Raw genomic sequence first — 7,838 nt, 5'->3', positions numbered from 1 at the left:
CTGGTTTGGGGAAATCGTTGGAAACCCATACAATATGGGTATTTTTGGAACGGGCATGACGAGTGGATGACGAAAATCGATGTCCGACGTCATTTTGGAACCCAACATGGCAAATCGTTGGAAACTCATGCATTAAAGGTTTTTTCGAAATGGCCACGACGAGGGGATGACGAAAATCGTTGTCCGACGCAATCTTTAAATCCAAGATGGTGTCCTCCGGTTAAATAAAATCGCTTGAAACCCATGCAATATGGGTATTTCCAGAACGGGCACGACGAGGGGATGACGAAAATCGATGTCTGACGCAATTTTGGAATCCAAGATGGCGACCTACGTTTGGAGAATATTGTTGACGAATATCGATTTTTAAATTTAATTCACCTAAACCTCAATCAACGAAGTCTGTTTTTACGCAAATTCAATAGACGTCACTTGTTTAACGAAATAAATTCATGAACATCAGTACAGATCAGTACATTGATCCATTTGCTTATATTGAGGCGAAGTAGGCCGTCATTGAAATTTGTTGTGGGCATCGGTGATTGTGGCCAAACCGTCTCACGATTGCTAATTTAACAAAATCACTAGGTTTTGCACTGACATTTCTGAAAATGTATCAGCATATTTTCTATATGTAAGTGATACTCTTATGAATCAATATTTCTTAAGATGACTGAGTTTTATCACTTTGAAATTGCAATCTGGAAAATCAACAAGGCTACCAAACCAAATGACGGGCTACTTAGCCTTAAGAGTTTATATATTATGCTATAAATATGTAATGCTGTACAACTACTTAAGTTTGTAGATACTCAGGTCTATATATCGTGGAGTCCTCGGAAGTACAAAAAAATCGACACAACTCAATACAACACTTCGTTTGCAAATATGAACAGTAAGAGGCCTTTGCAATATTGAAGAACTAACTATTGATGATTGGTTACGTTTGTATATACTAATGCCCATATTCGATTTTAGAAGACCAAGGACATCCCCACAAATTCATACAATACACCGTTTACCCACAGAAATGGTAATGGTCACAGGGACTCAACATTTTAACACTTAGGTTGTCTCTATCTGACATTTCTCGGAAGGGACACGGAACACAGAATATACCTAAAATTTGAGTTTAAACCGAGGGACGTGACTGTGCCGACAAGACCCCTCGTTCAAACAGCCCTGATCATCGCAACACTGTCTTCATCGCTGACAGTGTGAAGAGTATAAGAGAGAATGACGTTTTTGAAGAAATGTCAGGCGATAGATTACGGAAAACTGCTTTGTCATCTAAGAGTGCTACAAGTGAATTCATTCGACTATCAAAACATAAAATTTTCCATAATTATTGTTTATTAAGAAGGGTTTTGTTGGAATTATTTGATCTAGATCTTACCGCAGACAAGACTGTAAGTGAATTAATTATACAAACTTTATAATAAAGCAAATTATCATGAACTGTATCATTAGGCTGAAATCGGACAGAATAATTGACCCAAAACTGTAGACAAAAGTCACCGAATTTGTCAGTGTTCCCAATCCATATTACTACCAAACTAAGCCAAATAAAAATTAACCAATAATAAACCAAACTTTTCTGCAATCTAACTTCAGATGACACGCAGGCACGTCTCTTGGCGGAGAGACCTGTGTTACTTGATTTTCAATTTGACTAGTTAGTCTTAAATTAAAATTGTGAGTGCTTTCAAACTTCAAGTATTTTTTTTAGCTTTTTCGTAATTAGTTAGCAATAATTTGTTTTACTCTTTCAATGCCGGAATTGGTTTCTATGTTTTTTTTTCTCAAAACTTTAGATAACGAATGAAGACCATTCCATGGTTGAGACAGTAGAAAAATTTCTCTGTAACTTCTGAATCGTTCAGATAAGTCATCCTAACAAGCTGATTGATTTGTAATACGCACGTGTGCGAAGTTTGGTTGACTTTTTCAATTTAACTGCTAATTCACTGGATTGCCGAAAAATGCTGAGCAGTTCTAAAATTAATTTTCAAATCGCTGCAAGAATTTCAAAGTATTCACCCTTGGAAGAACGTCGCCTAATACACACAGCCCCACGATGAACGTTCGCCAAATCGCATCAGCAAATTTATTTGCATCGTAAATTTATCCATTCATCACGGTTCACCGAATTCGAAGCTAGAGCGGTTTTTCTTCACGTCGTCGTCGTCGTCGGCAACCGTTGTCATCAACGATGAACCCATGTCGTCGTCGTCGTACTCTTCGTAGAGAATATCGGTGGCTGATTTCTTATGCGTCATGGATGGGAGCTCGCAAGCCAAATTCCAGGAGTAGGACAATTTTTGGAAATGAGCCAACCATATAGAGCAGCTGGATTCCAAGAAAAAGCATCCACCACCTTGGCAGTTCGCCGTTTGTCGTCGTTAGAAATTCGGCTGAAACTGACCAACCAAAGCCATAGCCATAGCAAGTGCGGCGAAATTATGGCCGGCTTGGAAAGATATTCACTTCCGCTGCCAAACGCGACGGCCCGCTGCTCAACGAGGTGTGAAAGTTGATAATCATAAATAATGGAACGGATTGGAAATGGGGCGATGAGGTCCTAGCCAAGCTGGCTGCTGGATGCAGGGCTTCTTCAGTGATGGTAGGTTTATTGAACTGAGGTTTTGCTGATAAGATGCACCGAAATGCTATTTAAAGTCTTCACTTCATTAGCAAAAAATAGGTAGACAATTTCCATACAAAGCAAGCAAATTGAATAAGCTTCTGGCCTATTCATCTCATTCACCGAGAATTGGAGTGTGTTGCCTGCATCCAAAGGGAGCCCTCGTGCGATTCAGTCTAGCAGTCTGCAAGACAGTCTAGCTGAAGATAAGCTGGAGCTGGTGCTTACGGACTTGTGCTGACCGTCTGAAGTTCCCTCGATGAGTGGCAGCCGATACTTCATTAGTTTTATCGATCATGCGATCATGATGAACCGCACCATGCATAGCATAGCATAGCATAGCATAGACTGACTGTACATGTCAATGGTTGCTACTCCGTGATTGATCGGAACTGGTAAGAATTGCACTACGATCCAAATGAATAAGGGATGGGAGTTTCCGCTTACTCTCGAAGTGCAATTTTAGCAGATCTAATATTATTGATCAATAACGGCGCCGGCCAAGTCCTTACAGTCAGTTGGGATGGGGAAGGAATGTTAGGGTGTAATGATTGTTGCTTCTAGAGACCGAGAATACCTCTGCATCTCCACAATCACCACGGGAAGGGTGTTTATTAGTGAGGGAGGAAAAGATCTGGGAGTCACCTCTGGTCGGTGATGCGATCCATGGACAAGGGGGAAATATACGACTTATATTTAAAGCTAGTTTTGTATTTTTGTCTCGAGAAGTTTTTGGTTTTTGGAAACTTTAAAAAATACGTCAACATCTATAATGTCGAACAATTCAAAAGACGTTTTTACTAATGACGAAAACTGAAAATTTCATGTATATATTTTAAATTATATGAAACAGGAATAATGCCGACACTTGTAGTGACGAACCATACATAGTTTGTTTGAAAATGACATATGAGTATTACTGTGCATTTTGTCTCGATATGGTAGAAGTTTTAAAAAATACGTCAACATTCACAATGTCGAACAATTCAAAAGATAATTTTCAATAATGTCAAAAAGAGAAAAATATATGTATATTGAAATTGTATAAGAAAATAGCATAATGCCGACATTTATAGTGACGAACCATACAAAGTTTGTTTTAATATAACATAAAAGTTACGCTTTCAAGAAAAAATGTGTTATCATAAGCATGAAACGAACTCACCAGTTGGTAATCCATTCTCGACTGAACATAAAACTGACACTGTCAGCAAAACTTCTTGGCGTTCCGAAAACAAACCGTCTTGCTTGGGCCTTCCCAAATACCTACCCAGCAAGACGCTCCAAAACAGGAAAAAAAAAAAAATTCTCCGGCGACGAAAACACGCGCGGAACCGTGAGCAAAATCTATCGGACGACGCAAAACCGAACTGTCCTGCTTGGGCTTCACGAAGCACTACCCAGCAAGACGCTCCAAAACAGGAAAAAAAAACAAATTCTCCGGTGACGAAAACGCGCGAAATCGTGAGCAAAATATATCGGACGACGCAAAACCGAACTGTCCTGCTTGGGCCTCACGAAGCACTACCCAGCAAGACGCTCCAAAACAGGAAAAAAAATTCTCCGGCGACGAAAACGCGCGAAATTGTGAGCAAAATCGATCGGACGACGCAAAACCGAACTGTCCTGCTTGGGCCTCACGAAGCACTCTGCGATCATGATGAACCGCACCATGTTGGACAAAGTACGGAGCATGCTGAACGACTCGATTCTTCCCAAAAGATTTTGGACCTGAGCGGTCAACACAGCGGATAACCTTATCAACCGCATCTGTGAGCAGCTCAGCCGACAAGATCGTAAGCGCAGCCGACGACGATGACGATGTTGACGAAAATGCGGTCCCACCGCAATATGTAGACCCAGCTAATCCAGAGCATGAGTTAGAGCGCAGCAGTCAGGAGCACAGGTGTCCAGGCAAGCATAGTGATTGTGTTTCGTAAAGCACACATACTCGTCAAAACGTTTCCCAACAGATCAACCCAATCCATGGCATGAGCGATCTAACTTCGTTCAGTGAGGTACTGAAGCAACCAGACCGAGGCCTATAGATAGAAGCTATGCGTACATTTCATTTATTTAGTTAACATTTAAACAGATAATACTGAATCAACAACGCCAACGGTCGGTTCATGGTCGCATCTCTCCATCAGTTCTGCACAACACTCGCCAAATCGATACGCACTTGATCCGCCCACCTAGCTCGCTGTGCTCCACGTCTTCTTGTACCAACCTTGGTACCAGCCAGATCCGACACAAACACTATCTTTGCAGGGTTGCTGTCCGGCAGTCTTGCAACATGCTCTGCCCATCGTATTCTTCCAGCTTTGGTCACCTTCTGGATACTGGGTTCGTCGTAGAGTTGGGCGAGCTCGTGGTTCATCCTTCGCCGCCACACACCGTTTTCCTGCACACTGCCAAAGATCGTCCTGAGTACCTGACGTTCGAAGCCTCCAAGTGCTTGCAGGTCCTCTTCGAGCATCGTCCACGTTTCATTCCCTTAGAGGACTATCGGCCTTCTGAGCGTTTTGTACATGGTACATTTTGTGCGGGTGTGTATCTTTTTTGACCGCAGCTTCTTGTGGAGGCCATAGGCCACGATTTCCACTGATTATGCGTTATTGTTAGCCGTCAGCAAGGATCCAAGGTAGACGAAATCGTCGACCACCTCAAACATATCCCCATCTATCGTAACACTGCTACCTGAGCGAGCCCTGTCGTGCTCGGATCTTGGACGCAGACACCACCAGTCCAACTTTAGCTGCCTCGCGTTTCAGGCGGGTGTACAGGTCTGTCATTTTTTTAAATGTTCGGTCGACAATGTCCATATCATTGGCGAAGCAAGCAAATTGACTGGACCTCGTAAAAATCGGCTCTCCACATTACAACCTCTAGCGCAATATTGACTAATAGGCACTAGAGTCCATCACCTTGTTGCAGTCCTCCTGCGGGATTCTAACGAACTGAAATGTTCGCCTGAAACCTTCACACAATTTTGCACACCTTCCATCCTTGCTCTTATCAGTCGCGTGAGCTTCCCGGGAAAGCTGTTCTCGTCCATGACTTTCCATAGCTCTACGCAGTCGATACTATCGTATGCCGCCTTGAAATCGACGAAAAGGTAATGCGCTGGGACCTGGTATTCATGACATTTTTGGAGGATTTGCCGTATAGTAAACATCTGGTCCGTTGTCGATCGGTTGTCAACGAAGCCGACTTGATCACTTCCCGCGAACTCGTTTACTACAGGTGACAGACGACGGAAGATGATCTGGGATAATACTTTGTAGGCCGTATTTGGAATGGTGATCGCTCGAAAGTTCTCACAATCTAACTTGTCGCCTTTCTTGTAGATGGGGCATATTACCCCTTTCTTCCACTCCTCATGTAGCTGTTCTGTTTCCCAAATTGTGCCTATCAGCCGGTGCAGACAAATGGCCAGCCTCTCCGATACCATCTTCACCAGCAGCTTTATTGTTCTTGAGCTGGTGAATGACATCCTTAACCTCCCTCAAAGTGGGGGCTGGTTTGTTTCCATCGCCCGCAGTACCGATGAAGGAATTTCCTCCGATGTCCTGAACTTTATTGCCTGTGCTCTCAGCGCCATTCAGATGTTCGTCAAAGTGCTGCTTCCACCTTTCGATCACCTAACGCTCGTCCGTCAAAATGCTCCCATCCTTATCCCTGCACATCTCGGTTCGCGACACGAAGCCGTTGCGGGATGCGTTGAGCTTCTGATAGAACTTGCGTGTTCCATCTCCTCGCACTCCGTCTCCTCCAGGTGGCGTTTTATCTCCCGAAAGAGGCGGGCCTGCTGTTGCTGTTTCCGTCTATAACGCTCCACGTTTGGCCGGGTCACTTGCTGCAGCATGACCACCCGCGCTGCGTTCTTCACTTCTTCATCCAGAATCTGCCTACATTCCTCGTCGAACCAATCGTTCCGTCGACTCCGTCTCACGTACCCGACGTTGCTCTCAGCTGCATCGTAGATGGCTGCTTTTACTGTTCTCCAGCAGTCCTCAAGAGGGGCTTCGTCCAGCTCACTCTCTTCCGGTAATGCAGCCTCGAGGTGCTGCGCGTATGCAGCTGCGACATCCGGTTGCTTAAGCCGCTCTAGGTCATACCGGTGCGGCCGTCGGTACCGTACGTTGTTAACTGCGGAGAGTTTTGGGCACAGTTCAACCATCACAAGATGGTGGTCAGAGTCGATGTTAGCGCCACGATAGCTCCTGACGTCAATAATGTCGGAGAAGTGCCGTCCATCAATCAGAACATGGTCGATTTGTAATTCTGTCTGCTGTGGTGATCTTTAGGCTGTGATGGAAGTAGGTGCTACGAATGGTCATATTCTTGGAGGCGGCGAAATCAATAAGTTGTAAGCCGTTTTCGTTCGTCAGCCGGTGGGCGCTGAACTTTCCAATAGTGGGTCTGAACTGCTCCACCTGGCCAACCTACGCGTCTAGATCTCCTATGATGGCTTGGGCAGCTGTCGTACTCGCGTTCGAGCTGCGCTTATATACCGCCTTTATCATCATCAGTGCTTCCCGAGTGAGGGCTGTGCAGGTTTGTTATGCTGAAGTTGAAGAACCAACCTTTGAGCCTCAACTTGCCCATTCTCTCATTGATCGGCCACCACCCGATCAAGCGACTCTACATATCACCCATCACTATAAAAGCTGTTCCCAGCTCGCGTGTGTTGCCGTAGCTCTGGTAGATGGTATGGTTACCTCTAAACGTTTGCACCATTGATCCCTTCCAACACACTTCCTGCAACGCTACGATGCCAAATCCACGGTCCTTCAGCACGTCGGCGAGTATGCGTGTGCTCCCGATGAAGTTGAAAGAATTACAGTTCCACGTACCGAGCCTCCAATCGATAGACCCTTTACGTCGCTGTGGTCTTTGCCGATTGTCCCGGTTCGTATTCTCTCGTTGATAATTCGTTGCTTGATTTTTTTCCGGCTGGCTTGCAGGGCCTGACACCAACCCCCTAGATTTCCGGAGGACCATTTCCCCTAAATGTTCGGACGACCATAGTCCACAGTTTAGCGTAGAGTCCTTCTCCGGCACTCGGACGATGATCAGCCGCCACTGACATAGGGAACAGACGCTGTTGTGAGCCGCTCCTAACATGGAGTATAGACGCTCCCGGTTTGCAAAAGCAAAAGCAAAAGCAAACCCCCCTTCCCTGTCAGAA

This window comes from Aedes aegypti, chromosome 1 (genome assembly GCF_002204515.2).
Source record: "Aedes aegypti strain LVP_AGWG chromosome 1, AaegL5.0 Primary Assembly, whole genome shotgun sequence".
Lineage (NCBI taxonomy): Eukaryota > Metazoa > Arthropoda > Insecta > Diptera > Culicidae > Aedes > Aedes aegypti.
The sequence above is the reverse complement of the archived record's forward strand: the minus strand, read 5'-3'. Positions refer to the sequence as shown.